Here is a 14,073-nt window from a genome sequence, read left to right as displayed (position 1 = left end):
GTTGGAGCAGGATGACGAGTCACCTAGGCAAGGATATCGCCATATGTCAGGCAGGGGCAGGTGCAGCAGTGGGCGTGGAGGAAGTAGACAGGACACTGATTCAGCCAGCACCACCACCATGCAACCCCCAAGCACAGATTGTTCTGCTGCACCCTCTGCTAGCGGTAGCGTCCAGGGCCACAGTAAATTGAAGTCACCGGTATGGAACTTTTTTGAGGTGTCAAGCCAGGACAAAAAATATGCGGTCTGTAAGTTATGCAGCAAAAAATTGAGCCGTGGGAAAAATATGTCCAAGATGGGTACCTCATCCCTCCAGGGCCACCTGAAGAGCTTCCACTGTCCTCAGTATGAGGAGTTCAAGAGGAGGCAGGCACTGCAAGCAGGGGGTGCTGAGAGCACAAGGCCCACCACCACAGCAGCATCATCCCTCCCTCAGGGTCATGAATCCCCCACCGCAGCAGCAGTACTAGCACGCAAGCGCTAATCCACCTCGGCTACTCAGGACGCAGACATTGAGGCTGGCAGCCAGTCGTCTCTCTCCTCTGTCTCCCCTGCATCACATCCTCTTCAGACCCTGCTGAGTGACACCTTTCAGGGTCTGCCCAAGCCTCTGACTCCAAGCCACAGGTGCATCCGCAAACTAAATGGCTTGCTGACCCGGGCCATGGCATCACAGCTCCTTCCCTACTCCCTGGTGCAGGAGGGAAGCGATATGCGGACACTGCTCCAATTTGGCATCCCCGAGTGGCAAATCCCCAGTCGCCTCTATTTTTCCAGGGACGCCATCTCAGCACTCCACAAGATTGTGGTGGAAAACGTGGCCCGTTCGCTCGACTACTCTGTTGGCAAGCGGGTCATCGTGACCATGGACTCGTGGAGTTTCCGATTCGGGACAAGTCGCTACCTGTCCTTTATGGCCCACTGAAAAAGAAGGGACACCGAGAGCCCAATATAGTGTAGTAAGTTGGGTGATGGGTAAATGGAAAAGTATATGATAGATATACTCACAAGTCAGGGTTACCAATTAGGCAACCACTGAGTAGGCAGGTGAGGAGATTAGACCTGTCCTCACTCAGGATTAATATGTCGCTCTCTGTAGATTAGGAGAAGAAAGGGAATTCAACCCCTCCACCAGGGGTGGATGCTGATATTTGTAAGGAGAACAGAGGCGCCAACAGAATAAAATATATCTAAAAACTTTAAAATTCCTCGGGAGCTGGTGGTGGACTCATCTCCCCGAAGCAGACATGATACTGTCAGTATTAGTACAAACACATTTATTTATATACTCCAACATACAGTGCAATGCGTTTCACGGGTATATTCCCGCTTCTTCAGGAAATAATTAACAGGAGTACACACAGTGCAGTCTTTAGGTCACGCTAAGCGCCTCTGGGTGACACTGGTGGAAGAGAGGGAAGACAAGAGCGCAGCAGCCCAGTTAGTGGTGCCACCATGCGGGATCAAGGGGGATGCAGCAGGCTCCTCTCATCCCACTCCCTCCACACCGGCAAAGCAAGCCCGCCTCGGCAGCAGCAGCACCAAGCCTCGGCACTGCCAAGCGCTGCTAAAATTGGTGACCCTGGGGAAGCAGAAACTTAGGGCCGCCAACGTCCTGGCTGCCCTCAGGAAGCAGGAGCAGAGGTGGCTGACCCCCAGAGGCCTGGAAGTGAGGTATGTGGCAGCCGAAAACGGGGCCAACCTGGTGGCCGCAGTGCAGCAGGGAAACCTCCAGCACATCCCCTGCTTGGCCCACGTGCTGAATCTTGTGGTGCAGCGCTTCCTGCGCACCTACCAGGCGTCAGCCACTCATCCTCCTCCAGTGGTCCCATCACCGCCAAGTGCCATTGGGACTCACCTTCACCTCTGTGATTGCTTAACGCGTATTTCCCTGTTTAAAACCACTTATTAACAATTAATAGCCCCATTTAAAGTGTTGATTTCACTTTAAAATCCATTTTCTCAAAAACAAAAAATTATTTTTGGAATTTTTTTTGTTTAAGTTGTAGCCCATTATCACCTTGATAATTTATGCAATTTGGGGGATTGTAGCATGTATGGGAGCTTTGCTATTAACGTTAAAAGAAAATCCGGATCCGACTGTGATTGCCTCATTCACAATTGAAAATCGGCGTTGTGGCGTGGACGCATTTCATAACACGAAACCAATCACCGGAGGCAGATTTTTTTTTAATAACGACCGTGGATCGAGACATCCGAGCATCACTATTTGGCACTGACTACTAAAGGGCCAGTGCTTCTTAAGTATGTGATAACTCCAAATCATAACAGCAGAAAAAGTTTTGAAAGTTTTGAATGCAGGATTAGCATCTTTATCACTTAATACACTCAGACCAGTTGCTGTTGAAATTTGATTTTTACGGTGACACTCCCGCTTTAAATGCAATTTTTCTGATGCAGATTTCTCATAGGCATTCATTCAAGTCCGTTTTCTGCATCCAGAATTCAGGTGTAGTGGAAATAGGCCCTAATATGCAAAAACGCACATAATGAAAATCAATGGGAACACAATGGTATGCATTTTTCATGCGTTTTCCATGCGTTTTTATACGCTTCAAGAAATTGTTTTGTGATGTATTTCCGCTTCCTGTTGTCTTCCTAGTGATTTGCATTAATGGAAATATAAAAACGCATAAACAACACATACAAAATGCATATGCATTTTGTATATGCCAACCGCAAACACATTAAAACGCATGCAAAACACTTGAAAACACATCTGTGGTAAAAAACGCGAACGCACCAAAAATTTTAAAACGCAGCTAAAACGCACAAAAAACGCTCACAACATAAAATGAAAACATGACATAAAATGCAGCCTTTCATGTTATGTTATGTGTGCACCCTGCCTCAATCAGACAAACTTTCTGAGTGCTGGCAGAGACGTAGGCAGCTGCAGATCATAAATTAATACTTTATGAAGAGAGTGGTATCGGGTTCTGCATTCCAGGTGTATAAAAACTATTTCAAACGGCTTGTTAATCCACAATACCATAAATATTAATGTGTATACCAAATTGGTCATTAGGTAGGCCGCTGCTCCCATCCCATTTTGAATAAAGCTTTTTATACAGATGGAACGCAGTGCCAGATACCTCTCTCTTCATAATGTATTTATAGTGATCTGGTCTCTTTTACCTGAGTGCGCAGACTTGTATATGAGACGGATACCTGATCTACAAAATAGCTCTCATAGAACCGTTGGTGACAGTGAACGCGTAGCCATAGCGCCCGTTTCGTTTTTTGACTTACACAGATCATAAATTAAAACTGCCTTTTCAAGCAATACAAGAGGCTACAAACAACATGGGAAGATGCCCTCAATCAATATGACAGGCACTAAACTGCAATCAAGGCTGGCCTGACAGTGAAGTTAGGGTCTTGGAGAGGGACTCTGAAGATTCAAAATAAGATACTACCACAAATTTTGTGTGTATTTACTTGTGTAGAAGGGCTCATGGGGAATTGTGGGATTTGGTTTGTTCAGCTAATAAATTTACAAAACTCTGATTTGCTGTGATTTCTTCCTGCTTTAGCTCATGATTGTGGCCAACTCACTCAATACTGATCTCATATTGCTCCTTCTGATAAACACATAACTAATAGGCTTTCTATTGATTGCAGATAACTGCTCAGGGCTGCCATTGACAGGAAAAGGTGCAGCAGTATCAAGGTCCTACAGGAGCTAAATACATGTTTTCTAAGTGCTTGTCTGCATGAACCATTTGAATCAGTGCATCCCTAAACTTCCAGAGTGCAGGTCACGTCATGATCATGCTTATGCATAGACAACCTAAGTAATGTATGTAATTGTTTTGCATAGAGATATAGTGGATATGTCAAAGTAGCTATTTTAAGACATATAAACATTTCTCTCACACCTAAACCTGTCAAATCTCTGCTGAAGTCAGACTAATTAATATGCATAAACATTATTTCCATACAAAGGTAGCAGTAAAAAATGAAACCTCTTCTTACAGTATTAACTATTTTACGACCAAAGAAGTTAAGTATTTTTTATCTAGTTTCAAGCCGGTGATCTGATAAGAAATTGAATTTTTTGTAGACGTCCAAATTGTTTCTGAGATTTTGTGATTGATTACCTAAAATCGATTGCAAACCGGCAGGAAATTTCTAATAGATTCATCCATCTGACAGAAAATTGTACCCAGCTTAAAGGGAAATTACCAGCATCTGGATTTGATGCTCATAAACCACCTGTGAGAAAACGCGGAAAAGCCGCTGCGTGTGCTCAGAACAAGGTGGCTGATTCCGCATCCAACGCGGCGGTTTGCACGCGTAGGCCTACATCTGCCAGTATGGCTGAACGAGGAGAAACCGCCGCATGCCCTGATAGTGATGCGGCTGGTTCCGCGTCCAGCGCGGCGGGTGGTACGCAAGACATGTCTGGTGTGGCTGGGACTGATAGTCCACACAGGTTCAGAAGGACGCGCGCGAGTGCTGAGAGGCAGAACTTTTATGACAGCCAGAAGGGAGTCAACTGACCAAGCCGGTCAGCTGACGATTCAACCAGTTCCATTGGTCCAGCACTTAGGGGAGGCGCTGGAGAGCGCTGGGCTATATATACTGGGTGCTGGTCATTCGCTGGTTGTCTGCCGTTGCGATCACTACGTGGAAGCACTCAGACCTTATTGTCAGAATTTGTGTTATCATTCTGTTATACTTCAGACTAGTTCCAGGGTGTAGATGATCAAGGACCTCACACCCAAGATTAGGGACTTGTGTTACCATTCTGTTATATGTCAGACTAGTTCCAGGGTGTTGATGATCAAGGACCTCACACCCAAGATTAGGGACTTGTGTTATCATTCTGTTATACTTCAGACTAGTTCCAGGGTGTTGATGATCAAGGACCTCACACCCAAGATTAGGGACTTGTGTTATCATTCTGTTATACTTCAGACTAGTTCCAGGGTGTTGATGATCACGGACCTCACACCCAAGTCTAGGGACTCGTGTTATCATTCTGTTATATGTCAGACTAGTTCCAGGGTGTTGATGATCACGGAGCTCACATCCAAGACTAGGCATTGTTTATTATCTCAAACACTGGTCCACATGACAGCCCAGGGGCCCCAGGTCTCTCTCACTCACTGGGGCCCCCAAACCACCATGCGACACCTAGGGGGAAGTGCGGGCAAGCCCTGGACCTCTCACCTCCAGGGAACTCACCCCACCACCTCTAAACTGAATGCCAACTGCAACAAACACAATTGCTAACTTCCATCAGAGCAATATCCTGCCTCTATCTGGCCAGCAGACGCTAGTCAGCCAATCAGGTGCACTGTCATACACCCTTTGCCTGCTGTACCATACCTAGCAGGAATTACATAGATTAGCATTCAGGTGGGAGGCTTCGGTTGGACGCAATCGTGAATTGCGTCGTTTACAGGGACGCCCCGTGTAGGCACATCTCCCACACGGTCCCCTCCCTAACCACTCACCTGTCAACCGCATCCTAGAAGCTGCAAAAAATAAATTTAAAATCACAAACACTGGTCCACATGACAGCCTAGGGGCCCCAGGTCTCTCTCACTCACTGGGGCCCCCAAACCACCATGCGACACCTAGAGGGAAGTGCGGGCAAGCCCTGGACCTCTCACCTCCAGGGAACTCACCCCACCACCTCTAAACTGAATGCCAACTGCAACAAACACAATTGCTAACTTCCAGTCAGAGCAATATCCTGCCTCTATCTGGCCAGCAGACGCTAGTCAGCCAATCAGGTGCACTGTCATACACCCTTTGCCTGCTGTACCATACCTAGCAGGAATTACATAGATTAGCATTCAGGTGGGAGGCTTGGGTTGGACGCAATCGTGAATTGCGTCGTTTACAGGGACGCCCCGTGTAGGCACATCTCCCACACGATCCCCTCCCTAACCACTCACCTGTCAACCGCATCCTAGAAGCTGCAAAAAATAAATTTAAAATCACAAACACTGGTCCACATGACAGCCCAGGGGCCCCAGGTCTCTCTCACTCACTGGGGCCCCCAAACCACCATGCGACACCTAGAGGGAAGTGCGGGCAAGCCCTGGACCTCTCACCTCCAGGGAACTCACCCCACCACCTCTAAACTGAATGCCAACTGCAACAAACACAATTGCTAACTTCCAGTCAGAGCAATATCCTGCCTCTATCTGGCCAGCAGACGCTAGTCAGCCAATCAGGTGCACTGTCATACACCCTTTGCCTGCTGTACCATACCTAGCAGGAATTACATAGATTAGCATTCAGGTGGGAGGCTTCGGTTGGACGCAATCGTGAATTGCGTCGTTTACAGGGACGCCCCGTGTAGGCACATCTCCCACACGGTCCCCTCCCTAACCACTCACCTGTCAACCGCATCCTAGAAGCTGCATGTGGACCAGTGTTTGTGATTTTAAATTTATTTTTTGCAGCTTCTAGGAAGCTTCTAGGATTGCGTCCAACCGAAGCCTCCCACCTGAATGCTAATCTATGTAATTCCTGCTAGGTATGGTACAGCAGGCAAAGGGTGTATGACAGTGCACCTGATTGGCTGACTAGCGTCTGCTGGCCAGATAGAGGCAGGATATTGCTCTGACTGGAAGTTAGCAATTGTGTTTGTTGCAGTTGGCATTCAGTTTAGAGGTGGTGGGGTGAGTTCCCTGGAGGTGAGAGGTCCAGGGCTTGCCCGCACTTCCCTCTAGGTGTCGCATGGTGGTTTGGGGGCCCCAGTGAGTGAGAGAGACCTGGGGCGTCCCTGTAAACTACGCAATTCACGATTGCGTCCAACCGAAGCCTCCCACCTGAATGCTAATCTATGTAATTCCTGCTAGGTATGGTACAGCAGGCAAAGGGTGTATGACAGTGCACCTGATTGGCTGACTAGCGTCTGCTGGCCAGATAGAGGCAGGATATTGCTCTGACTGGAAGTTAGCAATTGTGTTTGTTGTATTGTTTATTATCTGTTATGACTTTCTGCTTTCCTGACCACTCTTCTGTTCACTTATTCAGTACTTCGCTATATCTGATACTCTGTTGCCAAACCCTGCTTGCCTTAGGATTACCGAATCAGCCTCCTGTCTCTGTACTTTGTATGTCCGTGTGTTGCCGACCTGGCTTGTCCGACCTTGAGAGCTATCTCCTCAGTTAAGAGATAGTTCACAGATCAGTCAGTGACATCCTCCATTGGTGTCACTCACGCTCTGGTCCTTTCCTCTCCCAGTCTGACTCCTCCCTGCGGGAGATTCTCAGGCTGCTGATAGGTACTCATACTCTAGCAGTATTCCTTACTGCCTTTGTACCTGTCCTCCTGATATTGTTCTCAAAGTATTGCTGTTGCACCAAACACTCATATCTCTCAGGTGTCCAGAGGTTAGTAATATATCTGATTATCGGTGATACTGCAGATCATCAATAATCAGGTATATATCTGTATTTTTGGTGATACTGCAGATCACCAATGATCAAATCCTCTCTGTGTTACACCGATCGTTACACCACTATATATATATATATATATATATATATATATATAGTATCTTCTCAAAAAATTAGCATATTGTGATAAAGTTCATTATTTTCTGTAATGTACTGATAAACATTAGACTTTCATATATTTTAGATTCAAATACACACAACTGAAGTACCGTAGTTCGAGCCTTTTATTGTTTTAATATCGATGATTTTGGCATACAGCTCATAAAAACCCACATTTCCTATCTCAAAAAATTAGCATATTTCATCCGACCAATAAAAGAAAAGTGTTTTTAAAACAAAAAAAGTCAACCTTCAAATAATTATGTTCAGTTATGCACTCAATACTTGGTCGGGAATCCTTTTGCAGAAATGACTGCTTCAATGCGGCGTGGCATGGAGGCAATCAGCTTGTGGCACTGCTCAGGTGTTATGGAGACCCAGGATGCTTCGATAGCGGCCTTAAGCTCATCCAGAGTGTTGGGTCTTGCGTCTCTCAACTTTCTCTTCACAATATCCTACAGATTCTCTATGGGGTTCAGGTCAGGAGAGTTGGCAGGCCAATTGAGCATAGTAATACCATGGTCAGTAAACCATTTACCAGTGGTTTTGGCACTGTGAGCAGGTGCCAGGTCGTGCTGAAAAATGAAATCTTCATCTCCATAAAGCTTTTCAGCAGATGGAAGCATGAAGTGCTCCAAAATCTCCTGATAGCTAGCTGCATTGACCCTGCCCTTGATAAAACACAGTGGGCCAACACCAGCAGCTAACATGGCACCCCAGACCATCACTGACTGTGGGTACTTGACACTGGACTTCAGACATTTTGGCATTTCCCTCTCCCCAGTCTTCCTCCAGACCCTGGCACCTTGATTTCCGAAAAATCCGAAAAAAAGTACTTTGGACCACTGAGCAACAGTCCAGTGCTGCTTCTCTGTAGCCCAGGTCAGGCGCTTCTGCCGCTGTTTCTGGTTCAAAAGTGGGTCCATGCTTCCATCTGCTGAAAAGCTTTATGGAGATGAAGATTTCATTTTTCAGCACGACCTAGCACCTGCTCACAGTGCCAAAACCACTGGTAAATGGTTTACTGACCATGGTATTACTGTGCTCAATTGGCCTGCCAACACTCCTGACCTTAACCCCATAGAGAATCTGTGGGATATTGTGAAGAGAGAGTTGAGAGACGCAAGACCCAACACTCTGGATGAGCTTGAGGCCGCTATCGAAGCATCCTGGGCCTCCATAACACCTGAGCAGTGCCACAGGCTGATTGCCTCCATGCCACGCCGCATTGAAGCATTCATTTCTGCAAAAGGATTTCTGACCAAGTATTGAGTGCTTAACTGAACATAATTATTTAAAGGGTTGACTTTTTAGTTTTAAAAACACTTTTCTTTTATTGGTCAGATGAAATATGCTAATTTTTTGAGATAGGAAATTTGGGTTTTCATGAGCTGTATGCCAAAATCATCAATATTAAAACAATAAAAGGCTTGAACTACTCCAGTTGTGTGTATTTGAATCTAAAATATATGAAAGTCTAATGTTTATCAGTACATTACAGAAAATAATGAACTTTATCACAATATGCTAATTTTTTGAGAAGATCCTGTATATATATATATATATATATATATATATATATATATATATATATATATATATATATATGTATATATATATATATATATATATATATATATATATATATATATGGATTATCCTATAGAATAGGTTCTATCATGCAACTGCTTTGACTCATGCCTTATGCAGGTGCTTTGATCTTCTACACATGACACTTTTGTTTGTCAATTTTGATGTGCTTAGTGTGAGAGAAGCGACAAGGTTAAGGCTAGGAGTATTGTAGGGTAGGTTCGTTTTAGGCATAATTTAAGGCTGAGTGTAAATATTAGGCTTATTTTAGGGGTAACTGAAGTTTGATTTCTCAGTGTGGTATTTTATTTAGAATCCATCCATGAGGTTGTACTGAGGTGACCATTTGACCAACACTGGAGAAGATGTGTTCCCAAAATTCTGCCCACCAGGAATCAATATTCTAATAAAAACAAAAATAACTTGGAGTAAATTCGTTTCAAGGCTTATAGAAGAACTTTACTGAATATAGCTTAATGAATAAATTGCTAAATTTGTACAATATGATAATCTATAAAGTTTTGTCAGCTGTAACCCATAAACTAACTGGATTGCTGAAGCAGATATTTATGCAAATTTTGTGAGGAACCCTGGAAAGTATATCCAGAATTTTTTCAAGCATCTGAAAAGTTGCCTGAAAAGGTCCTTAAAGTAAAACTTAAGTGAGAGAAAAAAAAGTCAGATAGTCAAAGTCTGAGGGCTCTAGATCCTATTATGGTTTCTCTGTCCCCTCTCAGTTCCCTCGTTCCAGATCCGTCACCCCCGGTACAGCTACTCCACCAACTGATTGAATACATGTCTGTGAGCCCTCGGAACACTTTAGGAGCACTCATGTCTCCCAGTGTTCCCGAAGACGGGTTGCTCCGTACTGCACATGAGCGAGTGCACAGTCGCCCATATGCAGTATGGAAGCGCCATTCTTTGGGAGAACTCGGGACATGACTGCTCCAAAAGCCTTCCGAGGGCTCCTGGAGGTGAGGTAGCTTCACCGGAGACAGCGCTGGAAAGAGGGGAATGAGAGGGGACAGGAAAGCTTCAATAGGCTCCAGAGCCTTCCCTCTCCATAGGTAAGTACTTTTTTTCAGCACAGATTTGCTTTAAAGAGGAGCTGTCAGCCATACTATGCCAGATAAAAATAAGTAGATAAATACTAGCTCTTACATAACATGTGTATTGCACAGTCCAAGTGTTGATTTCAGTGAACTTTATAAAATAAAAAAAGGTAAATGGAGAAAATTCTGTTCGCTGGCAGGGGCCATCTTACTCCCTCCAGCTGAAGCCAATGGTGAGGTAATTTCCTCCCTTATTCCCCCCTCCTCCCCACACCAGTAGCGAGCATTGATTGTAAATGCAGGGAATCCCTAAGGAAATGGTAGCAGGGACAGGGTCCCCATGGATGCGGTGCGATTCGGTGGTGGCAGCCACTGCCCACGTGAATCAGCGCAGATGCCTGTGGGGCTGGAGTGTGGGGAGGGGGCAGACACGGACAGTCATGGGAGGCAGCCAATGAGAGGAAAAGTAGTGAGAGTGACACAGGCTGCAGCCAATCAGGCTGAACTAGCTGTGTCTGTGCAGAAACTCCCCCCGCCCCAGCCTGCACTGCAACTTCTCTTTTGCAGCTGATTACTGGCTGCGTACTAAGGAGCTGAGGACATGAGGATTAATCTCTGCAGTAAAAAGTAAGATTGATTTTAAAGTTATGCATTGCCTTTTTAGCATTCCTTTTATATGATCAACATATAGAAATAGAGAATTGATTTTGTTTCTCATGCCTAACAGTTACTATATCAAGATTATGATATACAGTTTATAATAAGGTAAAATTAGGACATCTTCTTGCTGGACTCTTTAACACTGCTACTGCCTATAGAGCGCGCCCTAGTGGCTGCAGCTCTGGCACTTTAAGTCCATCAGGTAAAAAGTGCAATATAAATGTTCTGTGTCTTGTCTTGTCTTGTTTGCTTTTTGTATTTTTATCTTTTAGAAAATTTTTAAAAAATGTGATTACATTTTATTTTATTTTCAAAGTCCATCATTTTCCCATAGAAATATTGTTATTGAATGTGTTAATGTGTCCACGTGTGCGTACCAGTAAACCTGTAATGCTTCTAACTATAGGATATATGAAAAACTATTGGATATGTGTCTACGTATTTCCAAACGACTTTTTTTGTGTATTACGGTACCTTTTTTCTTTTAGATTTAGAGTTTTATATTTGGTCTGACTTTGTTCAAGCGCAACTGCAAACCATTGGGAGGTCTTCCTTACAATTTGCAATGCAAAAGTGAGTCTTCACAGTAGAGTTCCTCTATAGTTATTACACCAATTGTAATAACATGAAAATGTAAATATGGATCTTCCATTTTTAAGTGCACCTGAACTCTTGCACAGGACAGAAGGAAACATAGAGACATGCACAATGTATGTATTTAGAGAGTTTAACCTGTGTAATTCCCCCTCATCTGTGTCTAATCACCACTGTAATTTTATCGCTCAGCTGTGTCAGCTCAAAAATCTCATCTGCCACGGCAGAACAGCTAATTTTTAAGCACAGGATGTTAACAATATGTCTGCTTCCATGAAAGCAGAAAATTAACACTTCAGATTTATTGAAGGATATGGATCAGCTGTAAGAAAGAAATATTTTTCTTTAGAGTTTATTATGCTGTTGCGTATCTTTTAGAGTTGAAAGGAAGTTCTGAGTTCAGGTCCGCTTTAAAATGCAATACCAAAGACACAGTAATAGTATACATTAGGAAGTAAAATAGTGGTACGGTTGTATTGATTCCACAATATTTTATTTACACATGAGTAAATGCTATCATACAGTTTCCAGTGTGTTTACAGCTATACAACACAATACAATAGATGCATTAAAGAGTAACTCCAGCATCCCTGATTAAATATCATGCAATTCATCAAACAATCTTTATTTTACAATGTATATTTAAAATGGTAAGGTTTGTACTTAAAACATAATTTCAAAATTTGAAAGCAGTTGAACTTACTAAATACAGTATATCAAGTAAAAGTGAGCCTCCCATGGTGCAGCATGTCCTAAGATGAGTGCTTCTCCAACAGGTCAGGGGGAAGGTTCATATGATGACATCATCACACTATGTCTAAAGCTAGGTACACACAATACAATTTTCTGTCAGATTTACCTGCCAGATCGATTTTCTTTCCAACATGTCCAATCTGAATTTCGATCGATTTTCCAATCGATTTCCGTCCACTTTTCTGGAAATTGATCTGGAAATTGATCGAAATTCAGATCGGAAATGTTGGAAAAAATCGATCTGGCAGGTAAATCTGCCTGAAAATGGTATCGTGTGTACCTAGCTTAACTCTACAGTCCTAACAGGGGTGTGTCTGAAAACAGACTTGAGGTCTTTAGAAGCCCTACAAAAGAGATCAATCTCCTGGCTGACATATTGACTTGTGGTTTCATTGCACTTGGTGAGACAAAACTGCAGTGATCCTGGGAATTCAATTTTTGTTTTTATAATGTAAATGGCAGATACATGTGAGAGCTTGAATTCAATGTATGCCTAGAGTTCCAGTTTAATACTGTAGTGTTATAGGTAGTACTAGATAGTTAATACAACGACTATACAAAAGAATACTGGGAAGATAAGTACACTTGGTTTGGTTGTCCAAAGAAAAAACACTTTAATGTTGGCCTTCTGGTCAGTTTTTTGTTCTCTTTCTTGAGTGAAGCAGTGAATCTGAAGTAGTTAGGATCAGTATTACCTACGGCACATTACCCATCTCTGATCCACAATAGTCAGGATTTTCACAAACCATGTAGTGTTGCTCTAATTAACAAGCATAATTGCATAAGGTTAAGTGTGGTTAGCTAAGTTAAAGAGTTCTGACCATCACAGAGCAGTAAAATTGACATATGCTTTGAGTGCTTGAGTTGGACAACCCTGTTCTAGTTATATTATTCCACCCCATTTTGCAGAAAGGCTCAGTGGCTACCAGGAGACCAGCTTTAGGGCTCATCCCACTATGCGGTGCATTGTGCATACTGTTCAATATAAAAGAACATCAGATTTTGCACAGAAATAATGTTTGGCCTTCCCACTAACATGGTGTCTGGTGTGCAATGTGATATTGTACTGCTGCGTGTGTTTTTGTGCACAGCTTCATTCATTGCAATGGATGGGGTCAGGGTTGCTATGGACTGGTAGCGTTGGTGTTCGCATTCTGGATCCTGCATTTGTAAACACGAATTTAACCACACACCGCACTTCAGCACCCAAAGCAGAGGACAGGGTCACAGGAAGTTCACTTACTTGTGGTTCATATGACTCCAATGCTTTCTCCTTTCAGCATGGCAGGAGAAAGCATCAAAGTCACGTGAAGCACGACGTGGGCTACAACCTCTAGACCATGGCTTTTCAACCTGTGGTACGCGTACCACCAGTGGTACTTTGCTGTTGCCCAGGTGGTACATGTCAGGTGTGCCTGCCACTTAATTGCCCATCTGCTGCTTGTCTTGGTCCTCCACAAAGTTCAGCCCCCCTCGCTCACTACTAATGCAACCTGTAGGCTAGCAATCTAATTTTAACCCTTATACCCACAAATACTTCCTGCCCCCCCCCCCACACACACACACACACACACTTTTCTTAAAGTATACCTGTAAGAGAAAAAGTGCACCTGGGGGGTACTTACCTCAGAAGAGGGAAGCCTCTGAATCATGAAGACGCTTCCTTCTTTCTCCTCAGTAGAGGGGATCCAGCGCTGGGACCCCCCAAAGATCTCCTTGTTGGCGTGCGCGAATGCACAGTAGCGGCTTTCAACTCGGCGGAAACAGCGGAGCCCGGTCGAGCCCAATCTACTGTACAGGCACATTGATGGTACTTGAAAAGTTTTATGCGATAAAGGTGGTACAATTAGTGGAGAGGTTGAAAAGCCCTGCTCTA

The sequence above is a fragment of the Hyperolius riggenbachi genome, chromosome 5, assembly GCF_040937935.1.
Source record: "Hyperolius riggenbachi isolate aHypRig1 chromosome 5, aHypRig1.pri, whole genome shotgun sequence".
In the NCBI taxonomy this organism is placed as follows: domain Eukaryota; kingdom Metazoa; phylum Chordata; class Amphibia; order Anura; family Hyperoliidae; genus Hyperolius; species Hyperolius riggenbachi.
Note: the sequence above shows the minus strand (reverse complement) of the source record.